Source organism: Pinus tabuliformis, chromosome 1_2 (genome assembly GCF_031772625.1).
Source record: "Pinus tabuliformis cultivar Carrire ecotype Pingquan chromosome 1_2, CPIR1, whole genome shotgun sequence".
Taxonomy (NCBI): domain Eukaryota; kingdom Viridiplantae; phylum Streptophyta; class Pinopsida; order Pinales; family Pinaceae; genus Pinus; species Pinus tabuliformis.
Genome location: NC_142298.1, coordinates 138,925,645 through 138,943,689, shown reverse-complemented (window position 1 = coordinate 138,943,689; position 18,045 = coordinate 138,925,645).

Below are 18,045 nucleotides of genomic sequence, written 5' to 3'. Positions count from 1 at the left end.
TTGGGTGAAAACCTCTCTGAGGCGCCCAAGGCAGGTAGTAGGGGTGAAAACCTCATTGAGGCGCCCCTATTGTCTTTCAAAAAAAAAAAAAAAGGTTGAAAAAGATCCTTGGGTGAAAACCTCTCTGAGGCGCTCAGGGCAGATGGCACGGGTGAAAACCTCTTTGAGGCGCCCCTGTTATCTTTCAAAAAAAAAAAAGAGAAAAAAAAGAAAACACAATAAGCAAAATATGGTAAAATTGCATGCAGGTTGCAGATGTTCTATGGAGGAGAGGAAGCCCTTCAACTCAAAGCCAAGGGTCCTTATCATGCTGTCAAGGAACCTCACCAGCACCTCCTCCAAGAGTACCCATGTTTTTTTCAAGGTATGTGCATTTTTATCATGGGTTGAATCTTCTACAGGAAGATGCTGTCTTTCTACAGGAAGGTGCAGTCTTTCTACAGGAAGGCGCGGATTTTCTACAGGAAAGTGCAGACTTTCTACAGGAAGGCCAAACTTTCTACAGGAAGCTCTGTGTTCTACAGGAAACTTCCTGTAGGAGTTTTGGACAGCCAGAATTCATCTTAAAAGAATATTTAGCGACTATGGATTGGTATGGATGCATGCAAGCCTCGTTGGCACTCTTGCGCATTGCTGTCACCTTGCTCCACCATCCTTGTCGACATGCGACTAAGTCCCTGCACAAACAAAGAAGATCGATGAGTTCTCGCGGGAAAGCCATTTTTCAAGTTAAACAAATGCTGGGATCTCATACCACATGCATCAAGAGCTCCAGGAACGTGATTGAAAAGCCAGAACCTCCATCGTGCAGCATGCACCCAAGGAGAAAGGACTGTTACGAGACACCTCGCGGGAATCCTGTAACAGTTCAACCTGCTCGAGTGGATACCATTCACAACACCGCCATCTGAAATGAAACGCGGGCGCATGCAAGCAAAACATCCACTCCATCGTTGGCAGCCTGTAACCACGAGCCTCCGGGTCTGTGTAAGTCGCATGCAGCAGGTAGATCCACTCACCATCGTCCAAGAACTGGAAAAATCGTGTGCAGCCACGCAGGTAAGTGTCTCAACCCTTCCTTCCATCAAATCACATGAATCTTACTTTGAAATTGTTTGCAAAGCGTAAAATTGAATGGTTGAGCGGCCGTATGGCCAGTCGACTGGCCACGTCGACTAGTTAAAGTGTAATTGGATGTTTGGGTGGCGGCCACGACAAGGGGAATGAACGGCACGCATGTGAGAACACTCTCGTCAGAGCATGAGTTTAACAGGAAAAGGCGGCGGCAAATCTGTGGGAATGGATGCGGCAGCAAGTGAATACGCAGGCGGATGATGGATGACGTCGCCCAACGGTCCAGCGGGGACAGCTCATCCCCCGCGCCACGGATTGCGCCGATTCAAAATCTAATCGGCTAGATCATGCGCATGCATTTATCATCCAACACTTCAAACTCAGGTGGCTATTCTGATCTCCTCTGCACTTTGATACGCCGAGCTGTTGGCTACCAGAACGCTGGTAAAGCACACTTCGAGCGCGGGCCAACTACAGTCCTCCCCGAGAATTGCGCACTGCTTCTACAGGAACGCAGTTCTACAGGAACGCAGTCTACAGGAACGCAGTCTACAGGAACACAGTCATCTACAGGAAAGCGGGTGCCTCACGAAAAAGGTGGCCAATTAAAGAGGTAACCCTGAACTCTTCATGCAACTGGTTAGTAGAAGTGGAAAGACCATCGTCTACAGTCGGGTCATAAAAATATTGGTGGAATTGTTGTTTGCTGTGCCTATGCTATCGTTCTACAGGATGTCGGTATAAGTAGACTGTGTTGAATTTTGTAGATTATGTGCATGCTCTGTCTTAATAGATCAAATCTCTTTTGCATTTGCCACCTTTAATTAAAATGACCGTGTTCATCATGCCGGGTGGGTTTATAAGATGGGAACCCACTGATTCAACTAAACTAAGGAGAAATCCGGCAGTGGTAGAGCTCTTCACCAGAGCACAATGGATGCCTTTTTGTGATAAGCTGCAGGGCTACGATGAGGAAGTGGCCGAAGAATTCTTGCAGGCTCTGAAGCCTAAATCTCAGACACTGGCCACAGTGAACTTCAGAGGTCTAAGCCTCAAGCTCACCCGAGAACATATCAGTCGGATCACAGAACTTCCTATGGGTTTGCCATGGGATAAGGAAGCGCGAAAGCTGAGCCAGCAGGCGAAGAAGGAATTCTTTCCACCTGAGGAAGAATTCTCGGAAGACAAAAATGGGGTGCGAAGAACGAGCCTGTTGCCACCTTGGAACGAAGTCAGTTTGCAAATCATGAAATATATTACTTGTGAAGGTCGTTTCAGCATCGTGTATGCATATCACTTTCGGCTGCTCACTGAGTTGAGGCACCGAATTGACCTTCCTGTAGAACAAAAACTGAGCATCCCTTATTACCTCTTGCAGTCTCTAATGGAGTGTGCTACAAAGCTGAAAGAGGGAATACCAGATCAGATAGCCCACCATGGGTTGATCAAGCTTCTTGTGGAGGATGCATTGCATTCATATAAGGTTCCCCTCTCATGGGAATCCTTCCGGAATTTGACAAAAGATGGGGACATTAAGATGTTGATCGAAGAAACGGGCTCCTCCAGCAGTGAGGAACAAGAAGCAGTGGCCGAGAGACAGAGAGAAGAAGGCCAAGAGACCCCGAAAACAGTACAGAAGAAAGAAAAAAGGAAGGAGCATGAGGAAAAAGAGGACCAAGAAAAAGGTGGCACACCAATCTTGTCAGCAAGGGAAAAGAGGATGAAGAGCAGAATAGACAAAGCTGAGGTGGTCCACGTCAGCCCAAGTACCTCAACAGCACCTGCAACCAAAGTAAAAAGTAAAACTCAGGCAGGCAAGCAAGTAGCGGTGGAGACACCTGTGTCTACAGGAAAGCAAAAATAGGCTTCTACAGGAAGCCCGAAAACAAAAACAAAGGCTTCTACAGGAAGCCCGAAAACCATTGAGAAAAAGGCTTCTACAGGAAGCCCAAAAACAAAAACAAAGGCTTCTACAGGAAGCCCGAAAGTCATTGAGAAACAGCCCCCTACAGGAAGTCTGAAGACAGAGAGAGGGTCTTCTACAGGAAGCCCAAAAAAGGGGAAGAAATAATCTTCTACAGGAGGCCCGGAAGTGGGCAAAGCAGGGTCTTCTGCAGGAAGCCCGAAATCTGAAAAGGAGGGGCCCTCTACAAGGAGTTCTGAGAGAGAAAAACGCAAGAAAGAGAAGGCTGGTATTCTAGAGAAGGAGGCAGCAGCAGCGCTAGCCGCCCTCAGTACACCTCCAAAACCGAAGGAGAAAAGGGAGAGGGAGACCCCTCTACCATCTGAAGCCAGGAGAAGCAAGAGGATGACCACAGGCAAGCCACAGCCTCCACCCAGCAGCCAAACCATTTTAGGGGATGTCCCTACTTCGCCCAGTGCAAGAACCCCCTCTAAAACATCAGCCACCCCTGAGAAGGGAAGTCCAAAAATAACTTCCTGGACACGAAAAATAGGCCAGTCGCCTTCCGAAGCCCGGCTCAAGGAAATAGGAAAGGGGGAAGAAGCATCACCTTCGTCACCACCAGGGGTAGCAAAGGCAGGGCCGCCAAAAATAGGAAAGGAAGCAGCGCCACCCTCGGCAGAAAAGGCAGGACCACCAAAAACAGGGAAGGAAAAGCATGCTCCGGGCTCTAGTTCTCGGCCAAAGACGAGGAGCCAGGGCAAAGTTGCTCAAGGATGAGCAAATAGTTTAGCTGGGGGGTGATGATGAGCCCCAATTTTTGGTACAATTTGGGCTCATTTTGCCTACTTGCTCTGCTCAAACCATTCATTTTTTATTGCTTATGCATTCATTTCTTGGTTTATTCGTGTTGTTTGTAGGAAGAAGGGTAGGCATTCTATCTACGTGACTAATGCATGATGCTTTCAGGTTTTTGGCATTAAAAGGGAGAAAAGACCACGAGAAAGGAGACAAGGAGACAATGAGGTGGCACTGCTGGTTTTTAGGAGAGGATGTCCACGGTCTTGGGGACCTTCCTCGTGATTCCCACCATAGCTCCGAGCTTCAATCCATCTCCCCACCGAGCTTAGAAGCAGCCAACTGTTCTACAGGAACAACAGTTATAACTGTTCTACAGGAACAACAGTTATGACTGTCCTACAGGATCAGCAGTTTAAACTTCAGTTGGACAGCTGAGCTCCTAAAATCAAGGACACCTGTTGGATGATCATTTGGCATAAATACTGAGGCCGTAGCCTTGGATAGAAGCTTTTTGAACTTTTGGTATTTCTCTTGTAATTTGGAAGTACGAGCTACAGCTCGGTTTTTGTTCCTTTTGTAAGCCAATTTTGGCATGTCATCAGACTTTCGTTTATGAATAAAGGCAGGCAGATTTTGATCTCATTCTGAGTTTCTAAGGGAGCTATAGCTCTCAGGTTAGGGCCCAACCTGAGAGCAATAGATCTCCTCGGTGTTGTAATGTGTTTGCATTTCGTTCCAGCACTTTGAGTTTTTACTTTCATATGCAATTCGAATTTACAGTTTGTTAATTTAGTCTTTTTCATGAGCTTAGCTAGGATTAGTTTATGGTGAATTTGTTTCAGTTACTTAGATTCGATAGGAGGTTAGTTATAAATTATTGGAGCTCCAGCAAAAGGTTGTTAAGGCTCACTGCCATCTCTCTTAGGGATTGGGGTGCAGTCCATAACCAACCACCAAAAAGAAACGCAGTTCTTCTCACTTCCATGCAAGCTGCAACATAGACATTTTTCGTTGAAGATCCATCCATGCACTTTTGACATTGAACCATACTTCTACATTTCATTTCCATGCACGAGTTTCATTTCTTGGTTTTCCATTGCCGTTCATAGGTTTCATGGCACAGTTATCATAGGTTAATGAATTTCTCGTTTTTGGTGCATAAGTCATTTGTTTCATTTACGCTGCTCCTTATCACTCCACTTTCTTCTTCTTCTTCTTGATCACTCCTCAAGTCACCTATTCGGCCTATGTCCAACTCATCCATTGATCACTTAGCTCCATTTACTTACACTTTCGTTGATCCCATCCTTCCAACCATCAAACCACTGCATGCACTCTTCCTCCATCTGATCTTTCTGCTCCTGAGCCATCACCAGCTCCATCTCCATCTCACCTATCCTCCCACACCACTCCAACACTTCACCATCTCCCAAAACTTCCACGGCCAAACATCCTGTAGAATTGCACAGACTTCATGTAGAAACCTCTGAGTTTCCTGTAGGATCCCCTGCAGACTTCCTGTAGAAACCTGCAAACTTGGTTGCTGAGCATCCGAATGTGGTAGGCTTCTGTGGACTGATGCTGGAGACCCTCTGGGACCTCCCTTAGCCATCCTGACCTTGCCCATGCTTTCCTTCCATTCCAACCGCTCCTGCACAACCAAACCCTAATCACAAGCATCATCACAATAAATCCAACCACTTAATGAAAAAATACAAAAACATGTCTTTTCAGATGCAAGTAGCTTAGATGCATGTATTTCAGTTCACTGCAAGTAATGGCATTATTGGTAGTTGTTTCATTCACAGTTTTGCATAGTTAGGGTCTAGCTAGTTAAATTAGGGTTTACTAGGGTTTTCATGCTTTATTGGTTTTCAGTTACTTTCTGCAATTAGACTAGTCTCCTTTGAGTTAGCTTTCGTCCATCATTCATAAAGCTTCTTCCGTGAGCCTATAGAAGTTGGCTTGAGCCCTAGCGGACTTGTGCCAGCTGACCAAGTGACAGCTGCGACAAGAACTAGTACTTGTGCATACAGCACCATCGCTTCCAAGTTTGTACGAACTACCGAGTTGATAAAATTAGAGATAGGGAGCCCCAGGAGTTGTAGCATTATTGCTACAATACTGGAGCCCACCACCATTTCTTGTAAATTATCTCATAATCATATCCCAACATCTTGGCCAACCATTTATTTTGCTGGGGCGAGGATAGAAGTTGCTCCAAAAAATGTTTGAGGCTTTGATGGTATGTGCGGATTTGGGAACACTGCCCCAATAAGTATGGTCACAAAGTATCTATTGCATGTAAGGTGGCCATCATCTCCTTCTCATAGGTAGATTGTCCCAAATTTTTCCCACTGAGTTGTTGGTTGGTGAAAGCCAAGGGTTGAGCTTCCTACATTAAGAAAACACCAATATGAGTACCTGAAGCATCACATTCAATCACAAAAGATTTGGTGAAGTCGGGTAGTGCCAATATGGGAGTGGAACACATGGCCTATTTGAGAGCCATAAACACCTATTGTGTTGCATTAGTCCAGAGGAATGAATTTTTATTGAGAAGGTTAGTGAGGGGTCTAGCAATGCGACCATAATTGTGAACAAATTTACGATAGTAGCTGGTGAGATCTAAGAATCCCCTCAAACTCTTCAAGGTTTTTGGTTGGGGCCAATCTTTCATTGCCTGTATCTTTTTGGGATCCACCCAGATACCTTCACGACCCACAATGTGGCCCAAATACTTGACTTCTTCCATGCCAAAAGAGCACTTGGACAATTTGACAAATAATTTATGATTCTGGAGTAGTTGCAAGAGTAGGTCTACATGCTGAAGATGTTTTTCCCAGGTGAGGTTGTAGATGAGAATGTCATCAAATAAAATGAGGACAAATTTTTGGAGATATGGTTTCAGTAGGTGATTCATGAGGCTTTGAAAAGTGGATGGGGAATTACAGAGACCAAATGGCATGACCAAGAATTCATAATGGCCTTCATGAGTTCAGAAAGAAGTCTTGGGAATGTCTACTTCTTTCATGTGTATTTGGTGATAGCTAGAGCGAAGATCTAGCTTAGTAAAGAATTGAGCACCATGTAGTTCATCCAACAGATCATCAACAATTGGGATAGGGAATTTGTCTTTGATCGTGAGCTTCTTAAGGGCCCTGAAATTTGGACACATGTGCCATTCCCCATATTTCTTAAGCATCATGACTATTGGTGATGAATAAGGACTAATGCTAGGATGAATGACACTGACTTCAAGGAGCTCCTTGATGATTTTTTCAATTTCATTCTTTTGGGCAAAATGATATCAATATGGTTGCACATTCTGCGGCTGTGCCCCTGGGACCAAAGTGATGATATGATCATGTTCCCCTCTAGAGGGTGGAAGCTCTTTAGGTTTGTCAAATACCTACTGGTGTTGATTCAAGACCTGTTGAATGTCAAGATGAATATGAAGAGTAGTGGGCTTGATGGCCTGGATGGCATTAAACTGGGCAATAACTCCATGATGGCCTTTTTTCAACAACTTTTCCATGCGGTGCGAGCTAATGATAAAAGGAGCACCTACCTAGAGTCCACAGAGGGTAGGCATGTGGTCATTCTGTTTAAAGCTCATATATAACTCCTACAAATCCATGGTGATTGGGCCTAGTGTGCGAAGCCATTCAGCACCCAAGACAATGTCACAACCACCCATGTTAATTGCAAACATGTGGGTCTTTAGGTGGTAGCCTCCCATCTGAAGTTTGATATTTTTTCTTTTGTAGCGACCTTCACATTTCATTATCCCCTCATTAGAAATTTGGACGTGGAAATTAGAGACTGCCCTGACAAGACAGTGAACAAATTCAGTGACTCGATGACGAATAAAGTTATGAGTGTTGCCACTATCAATCAATACTACTATAGGGTGATGTTTAATAAAGCCCCTCATTTTGAGAGTTTGGGGCATAGAAATGCCAGCCAAAGCATGTAGCAAGATAATTGGTTCCTTTGGCATAGATGGGAGTTCATTGTCTTGCTGGGTTTCCTCAACTTAGTCGTCTGGTTCCTCAAGGGGTGGGGATTCCTCAGATGAGCTTTGATCAGTAACATGAATTTGAAAGAATTTGGGTTCCTTGCACTTATGCCCCATGGAGTATTTGTCATCGCAGTAGTAGCACAATCCTTATTTTCTTGTTTCATCCATTTTTGTTGGAGACACCTTTTGAGCCTTAAGTGTTTGGGTAGGGCCCTAAGCTTGGATGGGGAGTCCCTTGGATTTGAAATTTGGACAAGGAGACTGGGCAGCTAAAGCACATTCCACTTTGATAGCCTTGTTACAAGTGTCTATCCATGTAGGTGGGTGGTGCATTCATACATGTGTTTGGATGGCTTCTTTGAGACCACTTATAAAACATTCCAAGTAGAATTCATGTCCTAGACCTTTTGTGTGGATGGACAATGTCTCAAAGGTTGCAATGTATTCTTTTACTATGCTTATCTGGTGGAGCTTAGTAAGACAACCCAAAAAATTAGAGTCTCTATCGAAGCAGTCACAAAGAGATTTTGAGAACACCTACCAAGTTATGTTCCCGATATAGCATTTCTGATGCCACTGCCACCATTGCCATCTCTCTTGGTCCAAGTAAAGGGCTCCCACATGTAGTTTAGTTTTATCATCTCGGATATCATTCAAAAGGAAATATTGTTCCATTTGTGCTACCCATACTGTCGGATTAGAGCCATCAAATTTATACATTTCCAACTTGGGTGGCTGAGGGTGGGAATGTTGGTGATTTCCATGGAAGTGAATATGATGGGTAGATTCTCCTTCAAGGTCTTCATTAAGACCATGTGCCTCTAGATGCAACCTCGATGTGCTCACTTTGAAATTTTCCATGAATTTTTGCATCTGGTCCGCTAGTTCCTTGAAAGAATCCAACTATTTTTCAAGGCGCTCAATCTTCTCGTTGGCCATGGCTTGAGCTTTGGTTTCTACCATACACAGATCTTGGTCACTTGTTGTCACTTTGAAAAAATTTGGGACCACACGAAAATTGAAGCTGACAAGTGAATGGTACCACTGTGATCAGCTCGTCGTCCTGATTCTTATGGGCTAAGTCTCTTATAAGCATCCCGGAAAGGCCTCAGATTTTTTTTGTTTGTTTGTTTTTTTTTTTTACTCCAGATGGAGTTTTACTCCTTACTTATCAATACTGCAGTGGCCAAATTCTAGAAAACTTGATCCTGCCCAATGTGCTGCGAGAATCGCACCAGGCTATAGGAGCCATAAGCCTCACTGCGAAAATGGTCAGATCTGCCTACGAAACCCCCAACTATTGAATGTGAGTTGGACTATGGCGACGACAGAACCCCAACGGCTAGGTCTGAATGATACTGTGGTGGTAGAACCCCAGATTGGTGGATCTAATTATTGCGGTGGCGATAAAACCCCAACTACTAGATCTGATCTAGAAAATAAAATAATGGGCGATCTTTAGAGAGTTGAGGGAACTATGGTCTTAAAGGAGTGTCAGGTGCTACAGATCGCGATATACATAAGGGTCCAACAATAGTACTCCACCCAATCTTTCAGGGTACTAAATAAGGAGTATCAACCATACCCTTAGCCGTACTACCAAACTATCCTATCGTACACGCGAGTAATCTCCCCGAGTTCTGTTCTCGATGTACTATAACAACAAGATGGTCAATGGTTTATCTAAGGCGAGGTTTCAGGTGAGCCTAGGGGGCTTTCGATATACCTAGAGGGTACATGGAAGGCATTCCATGCGTGGTTCTGTCTAATGGGCTACTACTCGAAGGTGTACCCATAGGGGTTACAAGGGAGTCCAACAAGTGTGACCACCTCTTGTATTTCCTGCATGCATGCCTCCCCAAAATTTGTAGGTTTATGTGCTCAACGACAGATCCCATGGTTTAAAGATGATGTCACACGTCTCTAGCCTAAAAATAAATTCTGCCAAAAATAGAGGTATCCCCGGCCCTGGAAAGTGCTCTGATACCACTTGTTATGCTCTTGACCTGTGAGAAATTCTAGAATACCAAATATGTGAAGAAATACAACCCAAATCACATAACAAAATGAGAAAAATAGCAAGTATTTGATTATTTAGAGACGAAAGCAATATTCACTTTCCTCTTCGAGGGGGCAACCTCCAGCAGAGCAAAGCTTGATTACAAAATAAGACTCGATATTCCTCAGTGGGGATTCTCTATCCTTTATATAGGATTCATACATACAATACCATGGGTCATTACCATGGTTCTCTCAATACCATCTATCTAATACCATGCCCCATTTGCAACTAATCGTGGTCCCTTTCTTAAATGTGGGTCAACCACTTACAATTATTAATATGAGCTTTATTGACTCTTTAACTAACTATAACTATGACTCGACCCTATCACATAAATAAAGCGGTTAGGGTTGGAACTTAATACATGTCACGATATTGGGAGTAGAAATTAACAAAAAAAGGTATATATTGAAAATAGGGGAATTTTAGTTAGAAAGGTGTAGTGAAAACCATCTGAGCTTAAAATGATTGTGATTTTAACAAATTGGATGGAGAAACAACGAAGTTCATGTATTTTATGTGACTAATTTCATTGTTGTGTATTACAATATCTAGAGGAGGCCATGGACAAAGGACGCGAACAACGTAGACCTACTAAATCAATGAGAGGAAAGTGGGTGGCCATAGAATCGGATACAAAATCTGCAGACACAATAAAGGTTAAAGGATAAAGCAAACTCAACCTAAGGAGGATGGTCTTTATGAATTCAAAAATGCTATAACATAGATGAAATAAAGTTATATAAAATATGTTATATTTTTCAAATCCCAAACATGATATCAATATGTCAAATATATGAGTGAAGTGAGGTTTTGTGTTGGATAACATATTGATTGAAATGTTATAATTGGTGTACTAAACATCATTGACTATGTTACATATTATAGGGGTGAGACAAGGCCATGACAATAGATAGTGTCATATTAAATAATGACACAACAAATGTCATAAGACATCAAGTAATTATCAAATTTGACTTAACTTAGGAAGCATTTTGTGTTACATCCATCTTTTCTCGCATTATTAATGAGAATTTATAGTGTATTATCCAGCCTTGAAATAAATTAATGCATGTTGTTGATATTTCAGATGGAGATTGGAACAAGTTCAGTACAACCTAAGCTTTCAACTAGCAAAAGAAAAAAAAGGTATCTACGTGGGCATGGACCTAAAACTGTTAAATCACGAAGAACATAGTGGGTGGAAGAGGATACGACAATGGATACTTTAGACACAACAAATAATTGCATTAATAAGGGGTTGGTCAAGACTATAGTAAATGGGATGGGATTTGTTAAGTGATATTTGATTATATTTATTTGAAATTGATACATTTATGATTTATCCAATTCTTGCCAAACTTAAATAATGGTTTTGTTTGTTGATAGGTAGAAAATGACGATGAAATAATGACTACTAATGCCTAAGCTGATCCATCTGGGCTATTAATATTTGGATGAGATGATCCAAACCATCCTTTAAACCATAATGGGGCGAAAAGAGCACATTTAAAGAGAATTCTACCACCTGAGAAATTTGAACAACTGATGAGATTCACACACATTGATGACTGCAATATGCTACCAGCTAGCAACCTTAATCATGATGAGCATGATAGTGAAAATGAAATGCATGAAGAAGGATTGAATGGGATGCTTACATGTTTCTTTGTGGATGGAAACAATGATGACAATAATGATCATATGGTTGACAGTAACGATGACAACAAAGGTAATTACCACCAACGTAATGTTGATGATAACAACCTATTGAAAGACTCCATCAAACAAGTAGAAAAGATCCCTGTGTTAAAATTAGGTGCAAGTAGAACCTCAAAATTGACATGCACATTAATATTATTAGAAATCAAGTAACTATTTGGTTGGCCAAACAAATAATTCACCACCCTTGAAGTGAGTTGAAATCTATATCTTACAATGCATTGTCAATTGGTCTACGTAATTCGTAAACATTCATCAACTTCGTTTATATTTATTTAAGGATATTTTAAAACCATATATTGTATATGAATAATCATAATATATATTAATACATCAAACATGTTCATCATAAGTCAAACATTCAATTGATTTAATCTTTGGAAATCTTATAGGGCACTAAAAACTAAAATAATTCTTGAAGAGAATGTATTGCCATCAACTTGCAGAGAGGTGCTTCAGTTGTTGGTTGAGTTGGGGATTAAATATAAGAAAATTCATTCATGTAAAAATGATTGCATTTTATACAGAGATAAATATAAAGACAAGGTAGAATTCCCTATATGTAAAGAGAAGAGATATTGTACATATGTACAAGGTCCTATAGTTCCAAAGAAGGTCTTATGTCACATGCCAATTATACATAGAATTCAAGGAATGTTTCGTTGTAAGTCACTTGCACAATTGATGAAACAACATGCAAAAAATAGGAGTAAAGATGGATTCATGCGAATTTCGAATGACTCTAAAGAATTGAAACACATAGAGGAAAAATGACCAACAAAATTCAAAGATGAACCCCGCAGTATCAGATTTGGTATTGCAATTTATTTAGTGTTTCCATTCTCTTTCATGAGCTCAAATTATAGTGTTTGGCTAGTCGAATTGATAGTATACAATATTCCCCCATGGATGAGTGTTAGAAAGGAGCACCTTATGCTAACTCTCAATATTCCAGGAAAACATCAAGTTAAAAACATGGATGTTTATATTGCGTCTTTTATTAATGAGATGCAAATACTATGGAAAGGCATAAGAATATATGACATATCACATCCTCAATCAAATAGGTCCTTCATGTTGTGTGGTGTGCTATGTTGAACTATTCATGATTTCCAAAGATTTGGTTGTTGTTCCGGTAAGATAACTTTTTTTACCTATTTACACTCATAGTTTATTGTCATCCCAACTTTCATACTTAGTTTTGTACTATTATTTTGATGTTATTAACCTTATTGAATTGCAAGGATTCAAACAAAGGGGATATTTGGATGTCCAAGATGTGAAAAACAATTTTAATGGCGGTATTCTAAAGATCTTCGTAAATTTATTTATGCAAATAATAGGGTTTTTCTACCACTAGATCATAGGTTTAGAAACAACCATAAGAACCAATTTGATGTAACGGTTGAAAGTAGATGCCATCCCATGATTATGGGTCCAACTGATTGGCTTCAGAAGTATGAATATGTTGAGTTGAATGCTTGGCAGGAATTTTTTGATGGGGGTGATTCTATTGAAGAACCAAAATAAGTTGTAAATAAGATGCCAAAAGGAATGAAAACGAAATCCATATTTTGTGAGATCCCATGTTGGAAGGATATATTAATATCTCACCTATTAGATCCCATGCAAATCTTTAAAAATGTCTCTGATTTAATTTTTTGACATATAGCAGGAAAATAGAAGGAAACATTGTCTTCAAGGAGAGATATTTCTCTTTTGTGTACCGAATTTGATAGAAAACATTTGTGGCCAAACAAGGAAAATGAAAAATATGCAGAATCTCCATGGATTTTGAAAAAGGAAGAGCTAGACCAACTAAAAATTCACATACATTTAATAAGGATACCTACTGGTTATGGGTCATCATTAAATAAAATTTTTACAGTTGATGGACATATTACAGGAATATTTTTTTTTGTAAGCTTAGCAGTACCTTTCATTCATTCATCTATAAACATGTAGGTTACAAATATATAATTCGTTCGGTGGCCTCAACCTACCCAGTGAGAAACCATGTCTATTGGCCACTGAATCACATTATAAGCCATCAAAAACACAAATAGTTTGAGTCCATCTACCCAAGCCTTATAAGGCTGATAGTCTGGAAACCAACTAGTAAGCATAACGAAAATGTAAATGCTACCCGACATGTACAACAAAAATTAAACCAAAATTAATAGGCATAACTTCGAACAACTATTCATTTGACAATTCCACTGGAGCAAGATCTTTAGCACTTGATCCTAGCAATTCAGATTGCAGAAGACATGGGATATGCCACTCAATGAAGCCAAGGTGACTGTTTTGATTCTTAAACTAAAGTTGAATGAGTTGGAGCTCTTTCTGAATGTCTCAGAGGCACGAGTCAGGCTCACTTTGCGTTGCTATGTTGGTGGTCACAATCATTGCTTTGGCCACTATGCATTTCATTAAATAGTAGAGATGGATGGACTGTTTATATAAGGTGAGACAACCGTGGGTGTACCCAGGGTCCGTGATTAGATCCCCCCAATCTTCGGCTGGTGGTTCAAGCTCAACTTTCAAATTCAACTTTGCCTCCTAGGTCACTATCAATTGTTTGACCCATGTCGGGGTCCCTTTGTAGTATGTCCAAACCGTGGCCTGAAGAATCTTAGAGTTCATTTTCTAACCCCTCAGTCACACAGTTCGACCGAAAGATGAACCAAATTCTTTACCATTGCCTTCCTGGTGTTTGCAGCCCCATCCACCTCGACCCGAGGCTCCACTGTGAGGCTGAGACTTCACCATAGTTTCCAAGGTTGGACCCCCATTCTTAAACATTCTCCCACATTCCCACACTTGTAAACCAACCCACTGTATAGAGGCCGGAAGTGGAGATAGCGTAAGTGGACCTAGAATAGGATTTATACAAAGAACCACCTGAAAGACAAGAATTAACTTAATTTATGACTAGAAAAAATGAAACGCCCGATGACACTACGTCCATTCATAATTCCACCACCCAAGCCAACAAGCATAAACAAATAGTAACCGTCTGGGAGTGCGAGGTACCACCAGAATGAAAGCAATGTCCCCCATGCACCCTTGAGCCTAGAGTCTATAGACTTGGCTCTGATCATTAACTAGAACCCTTACTCTTCACAGGGCTTGCCCAAACAATTAAAACTTGAAACATGGAAACTAATTATCAACATGCAGAGGAAACATCATGAGAAAAAACTAGAAACTAGTAAACATGCCCATGAGAGAAATAATGTTGCCAAAAAAGATGGAAATCGACATTACATAGTCGAGAAACCAAATATTGTTGAGAAATGGCAACAAGAAATTCGAGTTTAATTTGTCCTTGAATTTAAACTGTGAATTAAAATCAAATTCTATTCTCATAGCAACTTGTAAATAGTCAATTAAGTTTAATTAACTTAATTAGCTTAGGAATTTTGAGTTGGAAGTCTTTCTGTAGTCATGTGTATGTTATCCCTAATTTTTAGGGGTCTAGTATGGGTTTAAATTGAGTTGGAAATTAGATCACTCAATTTACTGTGTTAATTTCAGCTAAATTAGTTCCAAACTGTTTGAGGAATTAATAGAGAGTTAACAGTCAGTTAGTGCACTAGTGCATCCACAAGTGTCACTCTAGTTAATTGAATATTCCTTCATCAGAAACTCATGCATGTCAGTTCTGGTAAAGAACCAATTGAGACTAGAGTGGAGGGACAATGTACTATTAGTTGTATTATTTACTGGAGTGTAAATATCATGCATGCATCAAATATTGATCCTATGTTTAGATTGCGCATTTTTGGAAGCATGAATTCCCTTTAAATTCTGGCTATTCATCCTAGGAATTACACAAGAGATTAGGGGGTTGGAGAGCTGCAAAATTGGCTAAGTGTTAGCCAAGAGCTTGCTTGTGAGTTGAGAGAGTTGAGCATACTTCTGCGGAATTGTTCTAGTGAGAACAAGCTTTGTATCTTCACTCATATTTTTGATATATGCAATATAGATAGTGGGTTTTTCAGCTATTGCTTTCCCTAGATACATCTTATGTTATGTGCCACTGATTTATCTTCTTCTTTTTCTTATTTTTTTCATCGATCTATTGGCTTCTGCTAGTTGAAAGTAGAAGTAGATTCTTGTCTCGTGCTTTAGTACATTGCATGAGCTTGTGAATCTACAAGATTTTCTACATGGTATCAAAGGTGAAAATAGTATACTAGTGGAGAATTCGAAGTTTTAATTTTTGGGTTATAGGTTAAATTCGAATTTGTAATACATAATTCAGGATTGACAGATGGAATTCTATGGTTTGCGGCTCGAGTATGCCTTAGAAGGAAGCTCGAATTTTATAGCCTGGGGGGACAAAATGGAGGATGTGTTAGAGGATAATGGCTTGAAGGAATTTGTTGATCAAGAAATTCCTAAGCTAGCAGCATTAGATGCACAGAATTTGGCCGAATGGAAGAAGTGTGTGGCAAAGTTGAGGCGGATAATCCTTGAGGGAGTTCAAGACAACATTGTCTCGAGTCTCCATGGCAAGGAAACTTTGTATGCTATGTGGAAAAAATTGATGGAATTGTATTAGAACAATAGTGACCAAAGGAAATTGGAATTGAAGGACAAAATTCAAAAAATCAAAATTGAGAAAGGCGAGACTATTCCAAAATACTTGACCAAGTTCACTCAATGTTGTGATGAACTTGGAAGTGTTGGAATCAAGGTTCTTGAGGATGATATGGTGAGTCTTTCTCTTCTAGGACTCCCAAAGAGTTGGCATAGTTATCAGGACTTTTTCAATGGTCAAGAGAATTTGTTGGATTGGGAATGAATATGGTCGGACTTGATGCAGGAAGAGATCAGGAGGAACACTAGGGATGGCTCTTCATCAAAGACTGATGATGAAGAGAACTGTGTCTTAGTGTTTTGGAAATATTTAATGTTCTTGGACAAATGCCTAACCCTCTAGATCTAGTAGCTGATCAAGAAACAATAAACAAAGCAACCTTAACTTTTCCTATAAACAACATAAAACAAGAGATAAGAGAAACCTACTTATAGTTCTCGCTAGCTCCTTGTCTCCTTTGATCAATTCTGTTGCTCCTTCCCATACTTAAGTCACTTGAGAAGTACCTGTACAACTACAAAAACAAAAACCCGTCAAAGCATACTGATCTATTGGTTATAAATAACATGGAATCGGAAACATGATATGCATATGAAATCATTAACATATAACACAAGCATAAGGGAAAAATATTGAAAACTTTATTGATAAGAGGAAATATTACAACCCATATGAGCTCGATCCAGTGTCATCCTTCCAATTCAATCCTTCATCAGCCTCATGACAATCAAAACACTCCAACACAATGACAATACTTGCACTCAATTCTAATCTCATAGCACCGACATCTCCTTACAACTCAATATTTTTCAGCCCAGATCTCTTAGATGAGTGATCTATTTATAGGTGAGTGAAGGAGGTTATGCCATCAATGGAGGTAATGAATTCCTTTCTAAATTTAGAAATTAGTTCCATAGAAGAAGGGATAGGGGATTGATGTTTCCTAATTCCCTTTCTCAGCCAAATGAAAACTCAAAGGAGCAGGTGGCATTCAGAAACTTCTAGAGGCTTCCAATGGATAAGGAATCTTCAAACCCTCACAGAAATTTGCTCAAATTTGCTCACTGCAGGCCAAAGAGGGACCAAGTATGCTGCATAGCACCCTGTCAATTTATGGTTTTCAATGTCGTGCACCCTAATGAAGGCCTACCTGCGTTGATCTTCTTAGAGGTAGTTTTTGGATGTTTTCAGTGATGGAACTTCTTGGGAAGTAAGGCATTCTGATGACTAATTTGTTTAGGGCATGTAACAACTACACTAGGGGTTGATAGGCCCTAATAGTGCCAATTTGTGATTTGGGCTTGATTTGCCCAAATGGATCTGTAATAGTTGCCCCCTAAAGCATGAAGTAATAAATATCTATGTCAGGTGAAATGATTTATCATGAGGAGAGGTTTCGAACGGAAGGTGACCTGCATCAATTACAATACATATATCATGATAATTTGATTTTTTCTCATGAACTAACTAAGGGAGGCATACCCATGCTCAACTTATAAACTTTCATTTTATGTACATAAATCAAATAGTCATCTATAGATATAGACTCATGTTTCTATAGATATAGATCCATGATTAGGATGACCATCTGTGTAAGGCCATTGTACATTTGATTTAGTACTCCTGAAAATATTGCAGCCCATATGGATGAAACTAGATCTAGGGTCTTCAATCTCATTCAATCTTCACTCAATGTACAAGTCTAACCATGTGAATAGATGTTCTGAAGTCAAACATGGAAAGACAACGTCTGATTACCAGCCAATGATGTAAATTGTTAACAGACGTGAGAGGAACCATCGATAATGATGATGACCATCAAGGTACTATAGTACATTTCACATGGTGTG